The sequence below is a fragment of the Megalobrama amblycephala genome, linkage group LG3, assembly GCF_018812025.1.
Source record: "Megalobrama amblycephala isolate DHTTF-2021 linkage group LG3, ASM1881202v1, whole genome shotgun sequence".
Lineage (NCBI taxonomy): Eukaryota > Metazoa > Chordata > Actinopteri > Cypriniformes > Xenocyprididae > Megalobrama > Megalobrama amblycephala.
In genome coordinates this window covers 48,385,171-48,411,234 of record NC_063046.1, presented here as the reverse complement: position 1 = coordinate 48,411,234, position 26,064 = coordinate 48,385,171, and the positions used below count along the sequence as shown (strand labels likewise).

Genomic DNA, 26,064 nt, shown 5'->3' with positions numbered 1-26,064 from the left:
TTTATGAGTGAATAAAAGCCTAAATTCAAACTGTTCATTATATAAAGCGATCGTGTCTCTTCAGAAAATCTGGACTAAACTGCTCAATTCATATGGATTCGTTTTACGATCTCTTTATGAAGCGTCAAAGTTTGAATATTGCGTAGCTGTCTGTTTCATCAAAAAGATCTTTATTTGCATTCCAAAAATTAACAGGTTTGAAACGCATGAGGATGAGTAATTAATGACAGAATTTTACTCACCCCTTAACAATTCTACTTCCTGAAGAGTAGGTAAAATCCACTACAGTGCAGAAGACATGTAATAGATCATATACTAAAGGTATTTTTGAGAAAGCATTGATCATTTTAAATGATGTAGAGGCCTCAGAAACCCATGTACCTATCAAACATACATGTGGGTTTACACGGTAAAAGGCGATTTTGCAGTGATTTAGAGCTACAAAGTAACCTGAAATCTTTCATATTTTATAAGAGATGGGAAATAGAAGGTTGGCGAAGGCAAAGCTGAGCAGAGTTCAACTTTATGCAAATGACCAGCGATGTGAGTGCAGACAGTGATCTGTCACCTGATACAGTTGGACCTAACCACAAATTAAAATAGCATACATACAAATAAACCACAAAACCATAGATTATATATTATCTATGGACAATATACTGTACACACAAAATATTGTCTCATGACAGTTTTTCTTAACTTAATCTTCAAAAAATCGTTCCAAACCTGTATATCTTTCTTTCTTCTGCTGAACACAAAAGAAGATATTTTGAAGAGTTGCTAACTTAACAGTTTAGTTTCCCACTGACTTCTACACAAAAAAATGATTCTAGCTGCTTGCTCAGTTTATTTAAATAAAATAAGCTGAACCAACACAAATCTTTACTTAAAGGTCCCGTTCTTCGTGATCCCATGTTTCAAACTTTAGTTAGTGTGTAATGTTGTTGTTAGAGTATAAATAAAATCTGTAAAATTTTAAAGCTCAAAGTTCAATGCCAAGCGAGATATTTTATTTAACAGAAGTCGCCTACATTGAACGGCCAGTTTGGACTACATCCCTCTACTTCCTTCTTTAATGATGTCACTATAAAACAGTTTTTTGACTAACCTCCACCCACAGGAATACACAAGAGTTGCGTTTGTAGAGTGTGTTTGTCGCCATGTCGTCGAAACACTGTTATTTTCATCCCGCAGTCCAATCACCGGGTCTGATTCCGGCTCAAATTGATAGGGTAAAATTAAAGACATGTTTACAATAACACAAGCGCGTGCATCTCCACGTTATGGTAAGAGGCGTGACCTTTCCGGGCAAGGAGCGCTAAGCTGCTGTCGAATCACAACACAGGAACCGCTGGCACAATCAGAACTCGTTACGTATTTCTGAAGGAGGGACTTCATAGAACATGGAAGTCATCAGCCCGTTTTTATGACAGTGGAAACAGCGGTATACAGATAAGTAAATTATGTGAAAAATACTGTGTTTTTTACACGCGAAACATGAACACATGTTATATTGCACACTATAAACACAATCAGAGCTTCAAAAAACCACGAAAAACGGGACCTTTAATTGGCATTTGCACTCAATTGTATTATGTTAAATGAAAATAAATTTGCAAAATGTTAGGTTAACCTAAACCATTTGTGTTGGGACTACACAAATCATTTATGTTGCATTGATTGAAACTGGGCAGTGGATTTCTAGTTCCCAGCATGCTTTGCGTAGGGATAGATCAGGACAGTAAATGTTTAAATTATGTGTTTTTTAGGAAAGGGAAATACCTTTTAAAGTTTGCTGTTCAGTTATATTTGACATTTAAAAGAGTTTATGTTATGTCGATTTTTATGAGGTTACCATTATGCTGAAGTGTAGACCTTGTGGTTAGGCTATGGGTGGCTACATGAAATAAATCTATGTTGTTCTCAACAAGCTTTAACTGTTCTAAAGCCAGTGATGAGAAGTTCTTTACCTGATCATTACTTGCATGCTACAAATGTTTCGCAGAAAACTTGAGCAACTCCGCACAAGGGCACCAGTCTGAATTGCAATAGTACTGGTTAGATCAACAAGAGTGAATTATGTTCAGGAAACATTCACAGAATACGTTAAATGAAACTGGTGTGATCTCATGCAATTAGGATGAATTTTACTCATCAGTACAATTAACCTAGCTTAAGTTCAAATAAATCAGTTCAAATGTGTGGAAATAGGTAACATAATTGAATTAAGTTAGACCAACAAGTTATTTTTTTCTGTACTAACAAAAAATACAATGGAAGTCAGTGGAAAACGAAACTCTTTGGTTATCAGTAGAGTTGTCAAAAGTATCGACTTTGGTACCTAGTCGGTGCTGAAATTTTAAAAATGTGACACTTTGGGCGCTGAGCGGATTCGTAAACACCTCTGATTGGCCATTGTGTTCACGACTCATCAGATATGTCTGTGATTGGCTTCAATGATCAACGCTGTAAAAATGTTGTAAATAGTCATCAATGATGCTCCTCACCAAGCGCTTACACAGATACGCAAGGGAGCATTTGAAAGCAGGTGTCTATCGCGGACCAGTCTGCTGATAGATGCCTACTTTCAAACGCTCCCGCTTTCAAAGCGCTTTTCAAGTTCAAGTTCAAGTTCGGTTTATTTCTAAAGCACGTTTAAAAACGGCCAGGCCGACCAAAGTGCTGTACAACAATTAGAAGAGAAGTGTACATAAAATATAAAAGAAACAGTTAAAAGACAAAGAAACAGAAGGCAGAGAAATATGGACGTTATATACACACACATATCCACATATCCACAAATATATACATCCATATGTATACACACATACATATACACCTACATTATATATATAGATATTTGCACGTACACACACACGTACATGAGACATACATGATATACGCATACATGCACACATAGATACACCCCATATACACATATACAGACATACATATACATGCATGAACATACACATATATAATTATACTCAAATACCTACATTATATACCAAAAGCATGAGAGAAAAGATGAGTTTTAAGGCATGATTTAAACTCAGATAAACTGGAAGCCATTCTGACAGAGTTTGGAAGCTTTTAGATTTAGATTCTTCCGTGTGCTTTCAAACGCTCCCGTGCGTTGATCATTGAAGCCAATCACAGACATATATGTTGAGCGCGTCAACACAATGGCCAATCAGAGGTGTTTATGAATCCGCTCAACAGTGCTCAAAGCATCACATTTTTAAAATTTCAGTACCGATAGGTACCAAAGTCAGTACTTTTGATAACTCTATCTCAGCATTCTTCAAAATATCTTCTTGATATTTTGATGACAGAATGATGACAGAATTTTCATTTTTAGGAGACTATACCTTTAATATCAAATGAGTAATTTACTTATTTTCAGGATACAGTAGTCCTATGAATAAGGTTCATGTTCCATATGTTCACATTATCTTGGATGGAAAATGTCTCAAAAAATATATATATAAATCCTAGAAAAATTGAACAAAAGTTAATAAAATGAAAAAGAACTTCTCAACCATTAGGCATGTAGATGTTTAGACATGCTGAATAAATACATTCCTTGACAAATTACATCAGTCCTATAAGCACTGACCTTTACCTTTACTCTGACCAGCGAATAATGAGATAGCAAAACATCCACTAGGTGCACGAATCTTGGCAGATGCAGTGCGTCATCCATCAAGCATTGAACAACCTAATCATTTCACATACTGCTTTTTCACAGGGAAGCATGCGTATCGGGACGCACAGCTATACACATACACGAGGCAACATGGGCGCACGGAAATAAGCTGCAAAGTCTCTGAACAGTCTGAGCTAACTCAGACATGATCACATACACATGCTGGTTTAAAGCACACATGCTGGTTTAAACAGGCACACCTTCCCAGACAGATGGACAGCCACGCACACAGACTTTCTTCAGTTCTCACACTTTCTTGAACACACATGGTGATTTGCTCAAACAGATACACTCAGATACTGTTTTTTTCTCTCTCCCTTCTCTCTCTCTCTCTCTCTCTCTCTCTCTCCACTCTATCAACAGAAGCGAGGTTAACTGGAGCAGTTAATTGCTCAGAGTGAGTCAGCGATGAGTGGAGTGTTTGGAAGTGGCACACACTCCTGTGCTGACAGCTGTCTTTATACAAACTGAACACTGCTCAACCCAGAGCAGCTTTCCGTCCCAAAAAACCCGACCGGCACGGTTCTGCAACACGTCTTAGATCAGCAGGGAACGGAACAGACGCCGGAGTGCAGCAAACCGCGCCTCCCACCGCCTCCCTCTCGCTCTTTCTCTCCTTCCCCCCTGCATCCTTTCTTCACATTGTCCTGCTGTGTCTCCATCTCTCTTTCTCTCTTGGATTCTCTCTCTTTCTCCTCCTCCCTGCTCGGCTGCTGCCAGGAGCCCAGCTGGCACTGTCATGTCTGATAGCCTGGAACAGACTGGGCGTGCGGAGGGGGGGTTGACGACGCTGAAACGGCTACAGCACAATGCATTATGCATTACAGGAGTGTGTGTGTGCGTGCGTGTTTCCGTGATGCGATAGAAGCATGTGCGTTTTTGGCTCCTGGCAGGTGAATAAGTGCAACCAACACGGTTGTTGTGAAAAGCATTTGCTGATTTGGTGCTCAAGAAACATTTCTTATTATTACCAATGATGAAAACAGTTGAGCTGCTTAATATTTTTGTGGAAACCATGACACACTACCATTCAAAAGTTTGGGGTCAGATCTTTTTTTTTTTTTTTTTTTTTAAGAAATTAATACTTTTATTCATGAAGGATTGATCAAAAGTGACAGTAAAGACTTTTACAATGTTACAAAATATTTCTATTTCAAATAAAAACTTTGTATTCAATCCTGAAAATAATGTATCATGGTTTGTTTCCACAAAAAAAATAAGCAGCAAAAACTGTTTTCAACTTTTGGAATAATAAGAACTATTATTAATAATTGAGCACCAATAAAAAATTGATGGTAATTAAGCAGCAAATCAGCATATTAGAATGATTTCTGAAGGATCATGTGACACTGAAGACTGGAGTAATGATGCTGAAAATTCAGCTTTGTCGTCACAGGAATAAATTACAAATAGGAACCAGTTATTTTAAATTGTAATAATATTTCACATTACTACTGTTTTTACTGAATTTTTGATCAAACTAACGCAGTGTTGGTGAGCATAAGAGCCTTCTTTTAAAAACATGAAAAAAAAAAAAAAAAAACCTTAATTATTCCAAACTTTTGAGCAGTAGTGTATATACGCACAAAATAACAAATAACACACAATTGACTAAAAGAATAAATACATATATAACAGAAAGAAAACAAAATGTTAGAATAAAAGTAAAAAATAAAAATAAAAAACCTTAAAGGCTTAGTTCAGTCGGCGTTCTGACGTAGAACACGGAAGCACTGCACTTCGTAGCTGTGTGTTGTGATGTTTTTTTATATTAGTTTTGCCATGATGTCAAAAGTATTAGTTGTGTGTTTGTGATATTGAATGCTACATAAATTGCCTTGTGAAGGGAAAAATAAAGATATTACTACTACTACTACTACTACCGTGTGTACTACATGATCAATTGTTGAATAAAGTCATTAATTTCGTTTTGTTTTTACATACAATAAGTATTCTCGTCGCTTCATAACATTAAGGTTGAACCACTATAGTCATGTCGACTGTTTAAACAATGTCTTTACTACCTTTCTGGACCTTGAATGTGGTAATTACCTCTTGGTAGGTGCCATCGAATGTTTTTTTACAAGATGTAATATAAGTCTAAGGTGTCCCCTGAATGTGTCTGTGAAGTTTCAGCTCAAAATACCCCATAGATTTTTTTTAATTAATTTTTTTAACTGCCTATTTTGAGACATAATTACAAATGCGCCGATTCAGGCTGCGGCCCCTTTAATTGCTCGCGCTCTCTGCCCCCTCCCGAGCTCTCGACTCTATCATTGCATAAACAAAGTTCACACAGCTAATATAACCCTCAAAATGGATCTTTACAAAGTGTTCGTCATGCAACATGTCTAATCGCGTAAGTATGGTATTTATTTGGATGTTTACATTTGATTCTGAATGAGTTTGATAGTGCTCTGTGGCTAACGGCTAATGCTACACTGTGAGAGATTTATAAAGAATGAAGTTGTGTTTATGAAATATACAGACTGCAAGTGTTTAATAATGAAAATAATGATGGCTCTTGTCTCCGTGAATACAGTAAGAAACGATAGTAACTTTAACCACATTTAACAGTACTTTAGCAACATGCTAACAAAACATTTAGAAAGACAATTTACAAATATCACAAAAAATATCATGTTATCATGGATCATGTCAGTTATTATTGCTCCATCAGCCATTTTTCACTATTGTTCTTGCTTGCTTACCTAGTCTGATGATTCAGCTGTGCACATCCAGACGTTCTGCCCTTGTCTAATGCTTGAACATGAGCTGGCATATGCAAATATTGGGGGCGTACACCCTGACTGTTACGTAACAGTCGGTGTTATGTTGAGATTCGCCTGTTCTTCGGTCTTTTAAACAAATGAGATTTATATAAGAAGGAGGAAACAATGGAGTTTGAGACTCACTGTATGTCATTTCCATGTACTGAACTCTTGTTATTCAGCTATGCCGAGGTAAATTCAATTTTCAATTTGATGGCACCTTTAATTGGTGTTCCAAAGATGAACAAATGTCTTACAGGTTTGGAACAACATCAATGACAGAAATTTAATTTTTGGGTGAACTAACCCTTTCACACATTACAGGAGTGTATGTGTGTCTGTGATGCGATAGAAGCATGTTCATTTTTGGCTCAAAGAGGTGAATAAGTACAACCAACCTGGTCATCATGAAAAGCAAGGGTGAAAAAGTGAAATATGCATAATGCACCATTTAGCCCAGCAGTGTTTTCCAAGCGGCACAAAGGAAGTGCTCTTAATTTCCAGCATAATGCAGCCCGCATACACAACTACACAACAGTCACACAAGTACACACCTCTGGGGGCCGCATGTGTGCTCCGTAGGCAGGTTGGCGAGGAATTGTGCTGTTTTAGTCTGTAGTGAGGTGACTGATGGCTCATGCCCGCAGGCGAGGAGAGACAGTCATTTCTGGGCCTTGCACATTTCAGCCATCACTCAGGGATTAAAATGGAGAGATGAGAGAAAAAGTGCTCGATGCTTTCACCCCTTCACACGGCCCTAAAAATACCAGGCCTGCGGCTTGGGAAAGGAGAAGAGCACGGGAGACAAAAGAAAGGAGCAGAAGAAGAGATATGAGCCTTCGAGGGTCTGGAGAAAATCAACAGGTGATGTCATTTATCCAAATAATGACTTCAGCTACCGTGGAGATGAGACTGTAAGTGCGTTTTGGGGGCATTAGGCAGAAGCTCATAAAACAAGAGAGAAAAGAGAGAGAGCGAGGAAAACAAGGCTGCTTTTCCATCATGTCCCCATCCAGCTGTGCTGAGTAATCAGCCACGGCTAATGCTGTGGAGTTCATTACGTTTCTTGTTCCACATCCACCACAACTAAACCCCGACATTAAACCATTAACAGTGGCAAAGGTCATCCACTGTGTACATTAGCCCCAGTCACCTGGGAGTTCGATTTTTCACTGGATACGGGTGGATTTAAGGAAAGACCCGTGGCTTGGATTCATGTGAAAGATGGTGTGGAAGCAGAGGTTAGTCATATAAAGTTTTAGCCTCGAGGCAGGTTAGCTATGGAGACTCAGTCTGTGTAGCCTAATTAGTAAAGGAAGCTGACAGAACTGAGTGCGGTGAGGTAATAGAAGAATGCAGTCTATTCAACAGCTCATCTTCCCCAATTTCCCCTTAGGGATCAGTAAAGGACATTCATTCAATCATCCATCCATCTTTGCTTGGGCCATCATGAATTTCTATGCAGTTCTAATGATTGCTAGTGCTAGTCTATTTATTCTTTTATTTAGTAATATATATCATTCTGTTGGGTTAAAAACAACCCAAGTTGGGTTGAAAATGGATGTGATTGGGTTGTTTTAAAGCAGCGGTTGGGTTAAATGTTTGCCCAATGTGCTGGGCAGTTTTATTTTACTCATTTTAAGCAAGCAGTAATTTTTAAACAATAGTTGAGTTAAATAAAACTACCCAGCAGGTTGGGCAAACATTTAACCCAACTGCTGGGTTAAAACAACCCAATCGCTGGGTTTGTCCATTTTGGGTTGTTATATATATAATTTATGTATTTATTCAGTATTTGTGTTATGTGTTATTTACATGTACACATACACTGTAAAAAAATATTTTCATGATTTGTTATCAGAACATTTTTTTTCTTTTATCAAATCAATTAATTAATGTAGTTCAGAAAACATGATATTTTGAGTTTTGCTGATTAAACCAATTGCCTTCATTGTATTAACTCAAATTTTTAATTTCAATGAACTTAAAATTTTAAAGCAACCAGGTAAGTTACTTTTTTAAGTTAAACCAACAATTCTTTTTTACAGTGTACATACACATAAAGACAAATACTATTGTATTTTGTATTACTGTAAATATAATTGTTAAAAAATGTCGAAACTACAAATGTTTTTTTGTCTGTACAGTAATTATTTCATACACAAGTGTATACAAACCTTAGAGTTATTCAGGAAAATCAGAAGTTTTTCTCTCAGGACAGAAGACAAATTGACCTTTACCAATCCGGTTTATTTCAGTTTGGCAAACCAGCAGTTGGTAACTATAACCCAGCAAACAGAATAGTTTATGAGGGGGTGCACCATTTCTACTGTCAGTGAAATTTAACCCAGCAGGGATACCCACAAATCTACCCAACACTTTGAAAATAACCCAACAAAATGACCCAACAGACAGAACCCAGCAAATTTTAGAGTGCACTGCAATGAAAAATCACCAGCCTTTGCCATCAATACAGAATGACTTGATAAAGCTTTAAACCACATTAGAGACTGCACAGATCACACCAGTGAGCCAATCACAGGAAACCCACCCAGAAAAATGAACGAGGGCACGGTCCTGTGTCTTCCTATTTCTCCATCATATCCATCCCTCTGCAGCAGTTCGCTTTCACTTAGCTGCATTACAGCGGGCCGAATGCTCTTAAAAAGGATCTTGGTCCGGGTCTGTAGGAGAGGCAAGAGGCGGAAATGATTTACAGGGCTCTGGTTAGGCTAATTAGGAGTCTGATTAAAGATTTTAATTAGAGGAAACCAGCCCTCTCCAATTTGGAGTGGGCCGCACAGGCAGGGATGAAGAGTGGATGAGGATGAGAGGAGAAATGGAAAGAGGAGATTGGGAATGATGGTGTATGAGAGATGGAAAAGGGCATTACAGGTAGTGGGATGATGAACAGAGCAGAAAGAGAAGAGGATGGAGGAATAATGGAGAGAAGGGTAGAACTAAGGAAGAATAAATGGAATGAATTAGATGGTTTTGAGAACAGCAGAGATGAATAGAATTGGGAAAATGGAAGGGGGATGGATGAATGAATGGACGATAGATGGAAAGATAATGAGGGGCTGTTGGACGCTAAGAGGGTAATTTTAGCAGAACTCCAAGAGAATGGACCTTTGTCCCACAAATATAAAATAAAACATGCGCTCCTGAGAGAGAGAGAAAGACTGAATATGACAAGCCATAACCTCTCTTCACCCAGAAAATCTCAAAGTGTCTTAAAAGGTCTGGAAGGGTCTCAAATCCTCTTAAAGCCCATTTTGTCCCACCCCATTCGCCATGGTTGGACAAACAGGTAGTGCCACCCAAACCTCACAGAATTGTTTGAGCCTCAACTTGTCATCGCTGCTCAAATGCAGTGTTAGACATACAATACCTTTCAAAAACATTTTTTAATTGAATATTTATTGTTTTTTAACAGGAATAACATACAAAAAAAAAATTCTTTCAAACGGAAGTATACTTTAAATCTCTTGAAACCACTAGTGAATTGATGGCGGTTTGTCTTCAATCCAATTAAGTAAAATACAACTTTGAGCAATGAAAAGCAACTTCTGAGCTAGAGTTACGTCCTGCGGCGCAAGTGTCAAGTTATTGCGCACCAGACCTAGACCTAGATGAAGAACCAAGGGTCTTACACATAGTATAGTATAACCAAATATGTTCTCTAATCTCTTTTGGACCTTGCTTTAGAATCGTGAGATTAACAGACATAACCAAAACATATTCCAAGGTGTACCAACATCACTCTTGTCAGCAAACTGACAACTTTTGTGATTTAATTTTGTTAAAAGATTAGTTCCCTTTCAAATGAAAATTACCCCAAGCTTTACTCACCCTCAAGCCATCCTAGGTGGATATGACTTTCTTCTTTCTGATGAACACAATCGGAGATATATTAATAAATATCCTGACGCATCCTGGATTTATAATGGCAGTGAGTGCGATCAATTTCTTCAGACCCCGGGAGCTGAAGAAAGCACCTCCATCCACAGCCATCCATCATAAACCTGTACTCCACACGGCTCCCGGGGGTTAATAAAGGCATTCTAAAGCGAAGCGATGCGTTTGTGTAAGAAAAATATCCATATTTAACAAATTATGAAGTAAAAAAAAATTACCTTCAGGGGGACAATACAAGTGATGTGCAATTTTATACTGTGTTTCTCTTACCTTACTGCAAATAAATATACTGTCCATGTTTAAAGGCCCTCTTCTCTCACTCTTTGTTCTCAGGGATGCGACCAAAATCTTTCTCCCACACATTTCTAAAAGCTGAAAAATTTAAACCAGCATGATTGAGAAATAAATGTTTTTGTTCTATTTTAAAATAGAAAATAGAAATAGAAAATATTTAATCTAATTGTAATAATATTTCACAATATTACTGTTTTTACTGTATTTTTGATCAATAAATGCAGCCTTAGTCAGCATGAGAGAATTCTTTCAAAAGAATAACACTAAAGCCGAACATTTGAACAGTAGTGTACATATAAATCAAACCCTCTCAAAAATGTTCAATGGGGTTCCATATAGAAGAGTTCTTGTCTTAATTTGACCCTTTATGCCAAAAGGGTTCTATATAAGAAGAAATGTCTTAAATGATAGCATAATACTTTCACGTTTGAGTTCGCTCGCAAAACCTTTTCTCTAGGGAACGCGAAACATTTGCGAGATAATGCAAAAGCATTGACATATTTTTCCTCTCATCTCATATTTTTTTTCCATCACTATGTCCCTTTAGGGGCTCCGTACTACACTGTAAACAGAGCACTGTTTTAAATGCGCCTCTTGTCTGTTATTACAATCATAAATCTATAATGTGCCAATCTTTCAAAAATTCAAACCATGTCTCGATCTTGTTCCAATGTTTCCTTTATGATCCTGTTTTTTTTTTACATTCTCCCTCCCCATGTGACCTGCACTCATCCACTCTTGCCCTCTCCTCTCATTTCTAGATGTCTCTCATCTCTCATCCAGGTCCTCTCATCTCTCTGCCTCTCCTCTCATCTTTTTCTCTTTCACCTCAATTTTCAGCTACTGCATGATTAATTAGCAACTGTGTTCACTATTGCCTCAATTATTCTTAGAGGAAAGGGAACAGTCTTTTTTTCCCTCATGAAAAGACGGAGATTTTGTTCCGGGAGGGAAAAAAAGTATATCGTATGATCTCGATTAAGTGAATAAGTGCTGCCATTACACAAAACTCTATTCCCGTGTGCATTTGCACAGATGACCTTAAAAGCTTTTCAAAATGGATGAACACAAAAAACATTACAAATGACTCAACAGTGCATAGAAATATACAGTATATCTATACTTACATCCAGCTCGCTCTATGCTTAAAATACAAATGCAAAGCATAATAGAGAAATAAGTGTTTAAGTGAAACAGTGAATGAAGACATTAATGTGTGCCTTAAAACGAATCCCATAATGCACTTCCACATCCCATCACAAAAAAAATAAATAGCTCCATTTATGACAATCAATCTGTGACTTTCAAAATTAAATCCAGGGAGTAAATTAAACATGCAGAGGTAATTGAAAAGCAGAACGGACAGCAAATGGCGGCAGACGTAGTGGCGCTAATTTAGAGGTACGACTGTATGGTGAACGAGAGACAACGGTGGAGGAGAAAGGAAGGAACATGAACAATGATGGTGTGATTACAGAGAAACGGCCTTGTGATTGAAAGCTCAGGTTTGCACCCACGCGCCACCGTCTTTGCCTGTTAATGTTTCTTCGGCCTCCCAATTTGACGGAAATTTCCATACGGCTTACCTGGAGCGCCATTATTAAAAAACATTTACCCTAAACCTTAATGAGAATGGCAAACAGAGGACAGAGCTGCAGAAATATAACAATAAATAACAAAGACAATGCACCGGCACGCACACACACACACACACCGAACGGTGTGCTTCGCCAACCTGGAAGGTGATCATAATGACTCTAAATGCATTGAGGCGGCATTGTGTCTGGTTCTGCTGGGGTTTGGTCATTTGCATCAGAATAGATCTCCTGTGTTAATTGTTTACCCCAGGCTAATTACGCTGTGCCTGTCATTACTGACGGCGGGTGAGGTTTTGGGCCACATCTACACAAGCGCACACACACACTGATTCCATTATGCATATTTACCGATACGTATACCAGCACAAATACAAATCATTTCGACATTCGTACGCACAGGTGGAAAATAAGGAGAGATTTGTTTTAATAAGACGTTTACGAGAGCCGGTGGAAATGAGTTTGTGTGCTCAGTTCAGGAGTCGTCGTATCTGATGTATCTTAATGAGAATGCCATTCCTCAGGTTGAAAGAGAGTGTGTGTGTGAGGCCAGTGACTGATAGACTGATAGAATCTCAATGAGGTGAGACATTAAGAAGCACCGTTATTGCTCTGATCAAGATGGAAGCGAACACCGCAGGAATCACCAAATGTTTGTCTGGAATTTGCGCGCACGCGTGTTCGCCGAGAGTAGGAACAGCTATGACTCTGTATGACAGATTGGAGTTCTTGTATCGCGTGCACACGGCAGCCCTGAGCGCTCTCGTCTTAATGGATGCAGACATCAATGCGGGTGGCATTAGAATGTTAATGCGCGCAGGTGAGGGCAGCGTCGCGTTCGCCCGCGGGCCTCCGGATCCGCTACGGACGTGCAAATCGAGATGGAGTTAACCGCTGTTGATCTCTGCCAACTGATGGGATGTTTATGAGAGCAGACAACACCGAATCGTGACAGGAGTGAGGCTTTAATGGGAAATGAAGTTTGCGACGATAAGCGTGAAATGTGTGCGCACAAAACTTTATTTCCCCCAAGTTACCTCCATATGTTTGTCCAGTCTGTTAAAGTCAAGGGTTAGAGAGGTCACGACCTTGCCAGCATCACGGGGAGCCGAGGGTGAAACGAGGCAGAGGCTGGAGTGAGCGAGCGTCAGTGTGAGTATATGTGAGTGGATCCCATCTGTCTCTCTCAAATGGCACGTCATACCACACATACATACGCACGTGCCAGAGTTTCGCTCGTACGTCTTGGACTGAAGAGGAAAAAGTGGGCGTACTTGGTCTTTCACCCCAATCAGCTCGCCGTGATGTCGCCCTTGTGGCCAGATGGGGTGCTATCATTATTTGTGACCCTCCCACTAAGGTTGATGGACAGCCCGACACAGCCAGTCCCAGCCTACTTTGTGTATGATGGACAGGTGATGAAGGTAGGAGACAGGATCACGACCCTTCCACCTGAGTCTCTCACCAGCCCCAGACTCAATAACAACAACACTATTAATCAAACTAAATGCGCGAAGACAACGTTCATTTAGCATTTCTAAAGCATTGCAGACTTGTTTTAGAAACCATCTGGATTAATACAAGACCATATGAGACCCACAAACAACATAATTAACTTGAGAGCGAAAGCACAAAAGCCATCATACATATTTAGGTTCATCGTTTGTGGAAGTAACAGCTCAAAATTCAAGGAATAAAGTTGCAGTCATGGTTTTTGTAATGGAAACAAACTTCAGTCCAACTGGTTAAGGACAAGAAAAGACCTGTTTTATGGGGGGGAAAAAGACATAAGCTTTGGAGTGTGAGGGTGTGTAGAAGAAAATATCTGCAGAAGGTGATGAACACTTTCATTAATCAACTCACAGATGGATCCGATGAAATCATTTCTGATTAAAGCCTTTGAGAGATCTGGAATTATTTTAATGATGTACTAAAATGCAATAGGATTTGTGCCAGTTAGGTGACTAGTTGATTAGTTCTACCAATAATGCTCTGGGCTGTGTTGAGCAAGGAGGTTTGTGATACCTGGAGAGAGCTAGCTAACTAACACAGATAACAGACAGATCATGGGACCGCAACATGTTTTGAGCCAATTACCTGAGCTGTAAATGCCATATATGACATGACTAATTAGTTAGGACAATTCTGATTGGTTGAGACCACTGCAAGAACACGTAGCCTGTAGTCCCAAACCCTTCAAAATCAACAACCCCAAACCCTGACTTTTTTTTTCTAAAGAAAAATTATTCAGCAAGGATTCATTAAATTGATCAAAAGTGACAGTAAATACTTTTACATAAACCTAACTCAAATAAATGCTGCTGATTTAAACTCTCTATTCAAAGAATCTGGGAAAAAAAATGGATCATGGTTTCCACTAAAGTATTAAGCAGCTGTTTTCAACATTGATAATAATAATAAATGTTTCTTGGGCAAAAAATCAGCATATTAGAATGATTTCTGAAGGATCATGTGACTCTGAAGACAGGAGTAATGATGCTGAAAATTCAGCTTTGTCCTCACAGGAATAAATTACATTTTAAAATATATTAAAATAGAAAACAGTTACATTAAATTGCAATAATACATCACAGTATTACCGTTTTTACTGTATTTGTTAATTAAATAAATGCAGCCTTGTTGAGAACTAGAGATGTTTTTCAAAAATATTAGTAAAAAAATCTTTTAAACAGTAGTGTATATATAAAAAAAGGCAAAACATCATAATAAAATATTTAAATAAAAATATGGCAACTTATATATTTAACATGAATTTTTGTTACTTTGACTAAAAAAAAAAAAAAAAATAAAACTTATCAGAATACACATCTGCCTTTGAATGCCCATCAGTGGAGAAAGATGCTTTTTGGTTCTAGATGCTGTATTAAAATAAAGTACAGAGTTCGTGTAAACATATCCACAGATGCTTTCTTAACTGCTGTTTTCTCACTGCTGTTATTTTTGTGGCATGTTTATTTTGTTTTTGAGAGGAAAGCACGCAGCACATATTTCATATTCACATATTCATCTAAATGCCCATCACATCAGTGTGGACGGCATCTGGATTATCGTTAAAAGTATACCATTGCGAAGGTATTTTAAACTTTTTTGTTTTCCCCCCTAAGCAACGAACGAAAAAGTACTTCGCTGTTATTATGTCACAAAATAAATCTTAGATAACATAGTTTCTCCACCCTCCCTTTCAATTTATTCTCCTTCTTTGTTCATTCGTGGCGGTAGACGTGGTGGTATGCATTTCACGAGTTCACACTTACATATAATTAGAGAAAGGTTATGCATATTTGGCGTGCTGTCCGGGGAGAGGGCTCCGAGCTCGGAAATTTAGCCCAAACCCAGAGTACTCCTCCCGGTTGTGATAAGAATAGTTAGTACTAGAAGTGAGGAGATGGAGTGGAGGAGGGATGCTGATAAACTGTCAAGGAATAGAGGTAAGTCTGCTGTATATATACCAAAGTTCCTTTAAGTCACTCGGTGGCCATCTTTGAAACGCCTCTCAGGCATTCAAGTGCAGCTCCTATCTCTTTGAATGGAGAAACATCAAATTCTCCAAAGCTGTTTGCCAAGCTTTCGATTAAATTTTATATTTGAAATCACCAATGCAACTGGCAACAGCTGTCTCATAAATTTTGTTTCTAAACACTCGAATCATGACATAAAATGGTATTTTTCAGGCTGGATCAACCTAATGCACAATTCTAAATGCACGTCTCTTGTATCTCATTGTATCTCTGACTGTTTCTATAGGAACGGCTGCTACAGTGACGCGATGAATTTAGCAATCGGGAGATTGGCTCTTTTTTTAGAAGGCGGGACTTATTACGCCATATTGCGCATTGCACTTTTTCGAAACAATACAAGTGATGTGTCTTGTGTTATTCTATAGTCTTTGATATATACCTCTTATCATTAATTGGGTTGATTAACTGAATGCGCTCCTCTCGTGTTAATTAGGTTAATTATCTGAACGTGCTCCTCCCAAACTTTGTTAATAAAGCATCATTTATGTAGGGGTAAGATGAGCCAGTGGGTAAGTTGACCCACCCCCTGTATTTTAGAACCACCCATCATTTCTGCCAGACTGTGAAATGGAAAAGCAAATGGGATGAGTGGTAAGCACCAATTTACTTTAAAAACTTGTCAAAGTCAAAAAAACTTGTTTTTGACTTGTCAAAGTAAAATTTTAGCATATCAGATGTAATGGCTGCTACATCAAAGCAAATTTAGCCAGGTCTAAAAATATTTATGATGCATGTTGGTAATTTACCAATGTATTAAACCATTTGGCTAAATATGGGGCAAAGTGAGACAAATGCTGTGGGGTAAATTGATCCAGTGGTTCAACTTACCCCACCATAAGACACTGAAGTTAACTCATTTGTCCTGCATAGTAACCTATTAATGACGTACCATTATTCTAAAGTGTTATCAGTTTATTTGATAGGGACAGTGTACAAGTACACCAAATCCCTCTCTGTTAAGATCCATGCTTTGCACCACATTATAATCATATATATATTTTCACCTCTAGTCCCTAATGGCCTAACATGTTCAACATTGCAGAAAAGCTATCATGCCAAGAATCTTTTAACTAAAATGTCTATTAGTTTTAGTGACATTCATTTATTCATTCTTATTCATTTTTTATTTAGTTTTAGTTTTAGGCCTCACTATAGGCATACAGGAAACTTTCAGGCAGGTGTGTTGAGACAAGCTTGAGCTAAACTCTGCAGGACAGCGGCCCTCCAGGACTGACTTTGGACACTCTTGAACTAAACGTTTGGTGGTAGAAACAATTAAGGCCTTCTCTTTGGTTGCAGTAGTGATTTTGGTTGCTTTGACACTCTTTTCCTTTCTCTCTCACTTAAGCCAGTCTCAACTCATCTCTCTGTCTCCCCACTTGTTTCCATTTCTTGTTGTTTCTCCGCGCTGCCCCCTGAGTCACCGTGATCCTCAGCAAACCTCGCCGTTATTGAATTGGTTTACAGGGAGTGGTTCTAGGTAATGTATCAGCCCTTATCCGAGAAGCCAAAGGGAACAAATATTGACATGTAATTCTCTTTTTTCACCCCTCCTATATCTTTTCACCCCCCTCTTTTTCTCTGTCTTTTTTCTTTTATTGTAGCCAGAGGAAGGGGATCTGTGTCGCTGGGGATGAAAATGGATCTAAATGAAATATTTTTCTGCCTTTTTTCCCCTCTCTCTCATCCACACCCTTGTTCTCCCTCTCTTCCTTTCCCTCATATGAAGAGTTCCTTTTCTCCTCTTTGAGAACACTGTACCCTTTCCACCAAGGCAAATAACCATTAGCGAGAGCAGAAAGAGAGAAAGGAAGAGCAGGAGTGAGTTGGGGGTGGGGGGTGGTTTGAATGAAATGAAAATAAGAGGTCATTTGTTTCATTTGGATTCTTTTTTTACCCTCCATCTAGGGCCTGTGTTTATCTTTGCTCAGGCAGAGGATGGCTGATGAGGGGGAGCTGGAGCAAAGAGGTGTTTTAACGGGCGTAATTTGCGACCGGTAATATACAGACACAATGGCTTTTCTTCTCCAGCACAAACTTTTCTCATTACGTTTCCTTATTTATCTTCTGAGGCTGAGCGGGAAAGAAAAAGATTTTGTTCAAACATAATTTCCTCTTGGAAAACTGTCATGTTGAATGAGATATGCCTGAAGTGCGCTCTTTTCTCAGTCCATTTGTCCATTCTTTCCATTATACCATCACCATATGATGAGATGCTACTATTACTATGGTCATCAGGGACGTCATGCGCCTGTTATTTCTGAGGGGACGCCGGTGATGATCCTCACTTTCTGAGGGCCCTATGAATAATAATAATTCCTTACATTTATATAGCGCTTTTTCTGGGCACTCAAAGCGCTTTACATACTGAAGGGGGAATCTCCTCAACCACCACCAATGTGCAGCATCCACCTGGATGATGCGACGGCAGCCATATTGCGCCAGAACGCCCACCACACACCAGCTTATTGGTGGAGAGGAGACAAAGTGATGAAGCCAATCAGTGTATGGGGATGATTAGGAGGCCATGATGGACAGAGGCCAATGGGCAAATTTGGCCAGGATGTCAGGGTTACACCCCTACTCTTTTCGAAGGACATCCTGGGATTTTTAATGACCACAGAGAGTCAGGACCTCGGTTTAACGTCTCATCCAAAGGACGGTGCTTTTTGACAGTATAGTGTCCCCATCACTATACTGGGGCATTAGGACCCACACAGACCACAGGGTGAGCACCCCCTGCTGGCCTCACTAACACCTCTTCCAGCAGCAACCTAGTTTTCCCAGGAGGTCTCCCATCCAGGTACTAACCAGGCTCAGCCCTGCTTAGCTTCAGTGGGCAACCAGTCTTGGGCTACAGGGTGATATGGCTGCTGGCCACTGAAATCGCCCAATGAGCGCAGTTTATTTCCTGTATTGACGTATTATCTATTTAAACAGAAAATGTGAATATCGAAAAGCTCATCATATTTAAAAAAAAAAAAGAAAAGCCAAAGCTGAATTTTCAGCATCGTTACTCCAGTCTTCAGTCACGTGATCCTTCAGAAATCATTCTAATATGCTGATTTTCATTCTAATAAACAGTTCTGCTGATTAATAATTTTGTGGAAACTGATTTTTTTTTTCAGGACTTTTTGATGAATAGAAAGTTTTATTTGTTTGATTTTTTTGTTACAATGTAAATTTTTTACTGTCACTATATGATCAATTTAACAAACAAACAAACAAACAAACAAAACTTATTGATTTGAATGGTAGTATAAATATTGGCTTTTAGTACATATACATAAACTAAATACCAAAAACAGCCATTTTGATTTAATGGAGTTTTTAGGATCTTGGACCACTGGACCACAAAATCAGTCATAAGGGTCAAATTGAGATTATACATCATCTAAAAGCTGAATAAATAAGCATTCCATTTATGTATGGTTTAATATTTGTCCAAGATACAACTATTTGAAAATCTGGAATAAAAAAAAAAAAAAAAAAAATATATAAATATTGAGAAAATCGCCTTTAAAGTTGTCCAAATGAAGTCCTTAGCAACACATATTACTAACAAAAATAAATTTTTGATATATTTATGGTAGGAAATTTACAAAATATCTTCATGGAACATGATCTTTACTTAATATCCTAATGATTTTTGGCATAAAAGAAAAATCGATAATTTTGACCCATGCAATGCATTGTTGGCTATTGCTACAAATATACCCGTGCGACTTATGACTTGTTTTGTGGTCCAGGCTCACATATGTATTAGACATGTTCGTCAAATGGTGCAGTTTTCACTTACTAAGCAAGGAAACCAGGGTTCAAATCCCAATATAGTATATAATTGTTTTTCTAAATAAACCAAGCTAAAATTCAGCGAATACAAATCTGCGAATGTAGACATTTCTGCCACAAGTGTACTAGATAAACACATTTTTACCTACAATAATTGGGCAACTAAATTATCATTTATGTATAAATTTAAATTGCATTTATAATCCACTTTGCATGTGCCCCCTCAATTTGAACGAGCACGATACTTCTGCTTGGCGTATTCTCTCTCTCCTCTTGCTCTCTTTCAGAGTCCCAAAGCTCTCATATCCCTCCATCTGCCAACCCTCCATCTTCCCTTCTGTTTTGCTGTCATCCATTGCTCTGTATTGCACATATCCTGATTTCCTTCTCCAATCTTTCTCTACCTCTCTCTCTCTCTTTTTTTTCTCCATTTCACTTGCTTTTTCTTGACTGAACGTGGCACAGAATAAGTTTCTGAAAGCTGGGGAAAGCGCACCCTTGGGAATCTCATGCACTTTTCGTTTTGTGGAAAGAAAATTTCAAAGAGAGACAGTGAAAACAGAGCAAAAAAAAAAAAAAAAAAACAGCGAGTGGGAGAGAACGGTGCAAAATGCGAAATCAAGCGAAAATCAAGTTCAAGGCCAATCGCCCTTGTCGAGTGCTCGCTGAGCATCTAAGCCATTTCGTTTGCCTAACTCATGAATAATTGATTAGATAATGAAAATCGTAATGAGGGTGATATTTTAAATTCAAATTCAAATCAAACACTGTCTACGACACCCAGGCGCACTTCACGAGGGCAGTTGTTTGTAGCAGGATGCTGATTGGTTACGGCAGGTGTCATGTGATGAGGCTGAAATCATTGTGTCTCAGGATAAAGATGTTCCTTTTCATGTCACGTACAGTAAATGTATGTATCTGGAGTGGCGAGACACAGGTGCCGAGAGGCCACGGGAAACACACGTAAACCACATCTTTGGAAAAACATGAACATAAGCACGGAATTGATCAGAAATGTGAGTAGACGGCAGAAAATATGGCAGGCTCGTGTACAATGGCGGATACCATAAATTGTCATCAAGCGACTTTCCTTGATGAATAATTCAGAAAGCCATTTTTCACCCGAGCGTGTTTGTTTGCTATAAACTATGTGCGAGGTCATAAATCTGGTCCAAAAAGTGCATGTAAACATGCATTCGGTATGAAATACATGCCATATATCTCTGACTTCCCAGAATATAATCATTAAGTCACTTCAATTGTTCTGGCTCGGTGTTCCTCCATCTTTCATATTTCCCCTCTTCAAGCTCGGCTTTGATAAATGCAATCCTTTACTGCTCAAAAGTAACACAGCAGTGTTATTACTGGCTGCTCACCTTTCTCCTTCACTCATTCTGTTCCCTAGCTACCCCTCTTCTTCTCCACCTCTCCTTCTCCTCCCTCGCTCTGGGTCACTGTTGACATTGAGCTGTCAGTGCAGAAAGAGAGAGAGAGAGTTGTGTGAGTTTCTAATTCTCACAGATATTGGAACAGAGAAAGTGGCATGGGAATGAGAACATCACTGCACACACACACACACACACACACACACTGTTTTTCCTTTATTCTCCCATGTTTGCTGTCTCTCTTATTTGCTTCTCTCCTTCTCTCTCACACTCTCTCAGATTCAAGTGGTTTCTTTGGCAAGGTAAAAAAAACTTTACATTCTCAAAGCATTAGTAAAATTATAAATACACATTAACACAGATATATACACAAACTAATCTATACTAACCTAACTAACTAATATACTAATCTATGACCATTAATTAATCTCATGCATGTGATTAATTTCATATTTTTAATGTTAACCAACCAACTAAATACAATAATAAATTGGACAAAATTCAATGCATGTGATTAATTCTATATTTTTAATGGCCTTCATTTTTTGAAGTCGGCATGAAATGAAAATTCGCTCCTTCAATTTTCTTAACGTATGTTGTTTGTCTTATTGTGGATGATTCATCCATTTTTTTTTTACCTCGTCTCTACTGATGTATGCCAGAATTCTTCAATCATTTAGTCCGCTTAAACTTTTTTTTTTTTCAATCGACTGCATATTCAGATCTGCCTTCGTCCAAACAACAACTGTTGGAAAGAACTAAGCCCCCCCCCCCCCCCCCCCCACACTTCTTTTTCCCCTTTTCCATTAACCTGTTTCATGCGGATGTACATCACAGAATGGAAGAAAAGATCTGCCGCTACTACCATTACTGTCACAAATTCGGCCTCTGTGGCTCCCTCTGATCACCACCTGAGGGCTCCATCACCGGAGTACTAACTCTTTTGGACTTAATTTCCCATAACCCATTGCCTGGCGCTGATTACGCGCACACCTGATCCCCTTCCGGTGGACTATAAAACACGCATTCTCACATACACACACTGCAAAGTCTTGTTTTGCCACGGCTGACATTTCTAAACGCGTTTTCCCATGTGTATTGTTTTCCCGTGTATGACCTTGGATTGTTTATACTGTTACGTCTTGCTGCCTGCCCATCTGACCTTCTGCCTGTTTATCTGGATATCGCCTGTTCTGTTTGCTGCCTGCCCCGACCCTGTGCCTGTCCCTTCGTTACGTTTCTGCCTTGCCTGTGATACTGCTGTTGCCGGTGATTTACTCTTGCCTGTTGTACTACGATTGTCAACAATGGATCCCATGGCTTCTGACTCCTCATTACAATTACATTGTGACTTTAAGTAATAAAATAAATGTAATAAAATAATATAATTCAGTGTCATTAAGACATTTGCTAAATTTGGAATTATTATAGTATAAAATAAAATAATTACATATTTAATAATTCATAAATGGTTAACGTCATATTTTTTTATATTTATAAAAAGTAATTTTCTTTTCTTTTATATTATTAAAATAAAAAAAATATTTATTTAAAATATTTAATAATACAATTTGGAATTTGGAATTATTATAGTCTAAACTAAAATATTTCAATATTAATAATTCATAAATGATTAATGTAATTTTTTGACATTTACATTTAAATTAAAATTATTTTATTTTATTTAAAATTTTTTTAAAATAAAATAACATTTAAAATAAAAATTATTTCATTTATTTTTTTAAATAAAATTAAATAAAATTAAATTACTTTTTTATATTTAATAATACAATTTGGAATTTGGAATTATTATAGTATAAAATAAAATAATTCAATATTTAATAATTCATAAATTATTAATGTCATAGTTTTGACATTTACATTAAAATAAAAATTATTTTATTTTAAAATAAAAATAAAATAAAATTTAAAATAAAATAAAATAATATAAAATTTTAATTATTATTATTATTCCTAATAAAATAAAATAAAATAAAACAATACAATAAAACAAAATGAAAGAGTTATCTACATAGTGAAAGAGTAACACTGACCTGATACTCACAAGAACACAAAAACTCCCTCCAATTCCCATCTGTTATCAACACCATATATGTCAGATCAAGTCTGACTGAGAGTAGTGTTACACATCAACATAAACACACACACACACACAGTGTTTGACTCAAGTATAATCTATACAATTCCACACGGACATTCCCACAGCAATGCACTCCTGTATCAGGACAGTGCATGAACGATCCTCATTAAATATTCATATAATAGATTTGCCTCGTTAATTATTAAGCAGGCCTGCTGTGTGTCTGTGTATCGGTCCATCTGCAAGGGACCCAAATCTCACTATAATGTCTCACACACCGTGTTTGTGTGCATAATGCCACAGAAGGAGCCACTGACGCACTCTCACACAGACAGGACAGTGACAAAATGAACTTACACTTCTTTTTACCTTCATCCCTACCTCTGCCATCACTTATCTGGAGTCTCTCCCTCTCTCTCGTCTTCTCTGCAGTCTATTTCTCTCTCATATAGCTCTGATAAATGGCTAGCGGTCGGAGACAATCACAGATCACTCAACACAAGCAATATCTGTAGAGCTGTGCTGCAGTCATTAACTACAAGAGATAAAACACACACTGTCTCCCTTACACACACATACACAATCCTCAATCCTGCTAGATCCCATCGAATGGGTTCGAGTGTGCAGGGTTTCGCGCTATGTATCCGCCGATGGGATTTTAAGGATGGCCTAGACACGGAGGTGGGTAAAATGAGGGATAACGCACACACACAAAGCGACCGCTGTCTATTGATCAAACCAGACAGACTCATTTATGGCACTTACACACAAAAGTAGAAGAAACACAGACACACACATGCTGAAAATGTATTGTGATAAAGAACACACTGATGTGTGTTTTTGTGTTTTCATTACCTGAGGGACAGGGAGGGTTTTATGAGGGAGTGAGGCGGAGGTGGTGGTGGGGGCGCTTGGGGTTTTCAGTTTAGTTGTGTGTGTGTGTGTGTGTGTGTGTGTTGTGTGACAAGCCATCGTCATGGTAACGAAGAGACAGTCTCGTTAGCCCTGCAGGTGCTAATGGAGATAACGAACCTGCACTTACACTATTTTACCTCTCCTCTCACCTAATACCTTATACCCCCCTTTCCTTCTCTCTTCTGATGAACCTTTTTTTTCTCATTCACCCTTTGATTCCTTTTTCTTTTCTATGTGCATCACATCACCCCACATCTCTATTTAGCATTCGCTCTCTCTCCATTTACCACATATTTTCCTTTAAAAAATGCAACGATATATATCTGGGAGACACAAAAGATTCAATCCAATTTGAAAATATAAATTGTAAGCAGGCAGTATAAATTGTCTTTACAAAGACAAGAATAGTGGCTAGCAAACAGCAGTGTTGGAGTAACAAATTAAAAGTTGCGAAGCTACTACCTTAACTACCACCTCAGTAGCTGTGGTAGCTATTTTCTGTCATTTTCAAACCAGCTTTTCCAGCATAAGTATACTTTTCTACAGTGAAGCGTGACAAAACTAGGCATCGCTGTCTTTTGTCAGATTGTATTGAAGAGCTCTGAGGAAATCACCAGACCCTCTCTGGGAAGCTGGATTGAGGAGGAATAGGATCGTCTGAACGATTCATGTAAATAAATAATTCATCAATCAGTCGACTAAACTAAATATTTAATTAAATGTTGCCATTCATTATTGTCTTTTTTAGTGTAGTTAACCCTTGTGCGGTCTTCTTTGGGAAGTACACTCAGGGTCTTCAGGGTCTCCACAGACCCCAGGCAACAAAATGCAATTTTGTAACAAAATACTTTTTTTTTTTTTAAACAAATGTTATTTTACTCTGTTTATTAATGTTTTTACTCCATGTTTGTACAGTTTTTGGAGGATTTATCATATTTTTAAAATTTATATAAATATATATATATATATATATATATATATATATATATATATATATATATATATATATATATATATATTATTTATTTATTTATTTATTTATTTTTTTTAAATAGGTTTTTATACAAAAACAGCTTTTTATGTAAAATTCACTTTATAAAAGACCCACATTTCTAAATTTCATTCATGGGGATAACATGGATAATTTGACATGGTTTAGTGTAAGATTTTTGCCCATCTTTTGCAAAATGCAGTTTTAAAAGTAAAAAAACTATCATTTTTACCAGTAGATGGCTGCAGAGCTCCACTATTTGCTATGTGATATTTGAATGATTGAAAGACATCTTTTCATAAGTTTTTTTCAGTTGGATTCATATCTAAATATTATGAAATCACAATTATAACAATAAAGGCTACTTTTTGTCAAAGTTTAGTATTTTTTGTAATACTACAATATTGTTACATTATGATGAGACTCCACTTAGAAATTGGACAAAATTCATCCTCAAAATCAAAATTTTTTCAGTATAAAAAAAAAAAGCCAAAAAGTAATTTTTATTGTTATAATTGTGATTTCATAATATTTAGACATGAATCCAAAAAAAAAAAAAAAAAAAAACTTATGAAAAGACATCTTTCAGTCAGTCAAATAACACATAACAAATAGTGGAGCTCTGCAGCCATCTACTGGTTAAAGTGATTTTTTTTTTTTTTTTACTTTTAAAACTGCATTTTTCAAAAGATGGGCAAAAATCTTACACTAAAACACGTCAAATTATCCATGTTATCCCCATGAATGAAAGTTAGAAATGTGGGTCTTTTATAAAGTGAATTTTACATAAAAAGCTGTTTTTATGTAAAAAAAAAAAAAAAAAAAAAAAAAAAAAACATTAGGACCTAAACCAAAACATATTCAGATCATTTATCTATAAGAGTGGACAGGGACATAACAACAACACATTAAATACAAATATTAGTCTTGCTTCTTGAAGTGTTTCTGGTCAATGTAATTTAATGTCTCTAAATACAAACTGTCTGACCCTGAAACTACAATTATTTCCTGCTCCATCACATTTCAAGCAGCGGCTTCATTGTGGATCCTGCGG

At 37.5% G+C, this 26,064-nt stretch overlaps 1 protein-coding gene and 1 pseudogene across 6 annotated transcripts in view; both read right to left on the bottom strand.

Annotated features, from left to right (window-relative positions):
* serpinh2 (serine (or cysteine) peptidase inhibitor, clade H, member 2) overlaps positions 1-26,064 on the bottom strand; it is an 89,801-nt gene that overhangs the window by 37,773 nt on the left and 25,964 nt on the right. For 4 of the 6 annotated variants that reach the window (XM_048185857.1, XM_048185856.1, XM_048185859.1 and 1 more), the window contains exons 2-5: positions 20,995-21,086; positions 10,669-10,770; positions 10,333-10,544; positions 9,032-9,164 (exon numbers count right to left, since the gene is read on the bottom strand). The gene's annotated coding sequence lies outside the window, so the exon portion shown is untranslated. Of the gene's footprint in view, positions 1-7,034; positions 7,222-9,031; positions 9,165-10,332; positions 10,545-10,668; positions 10,771-20,994; positions 21,087-26,064 lie in introns of those variants that run through there. The other 2 variants (XM_048185855.1, XM_048185854.1) reach the window with 2 other exon arrangements.
* LOC125265972 lies at positions 18,588-18,704 on the bottom strand (annotated as a pseudogene).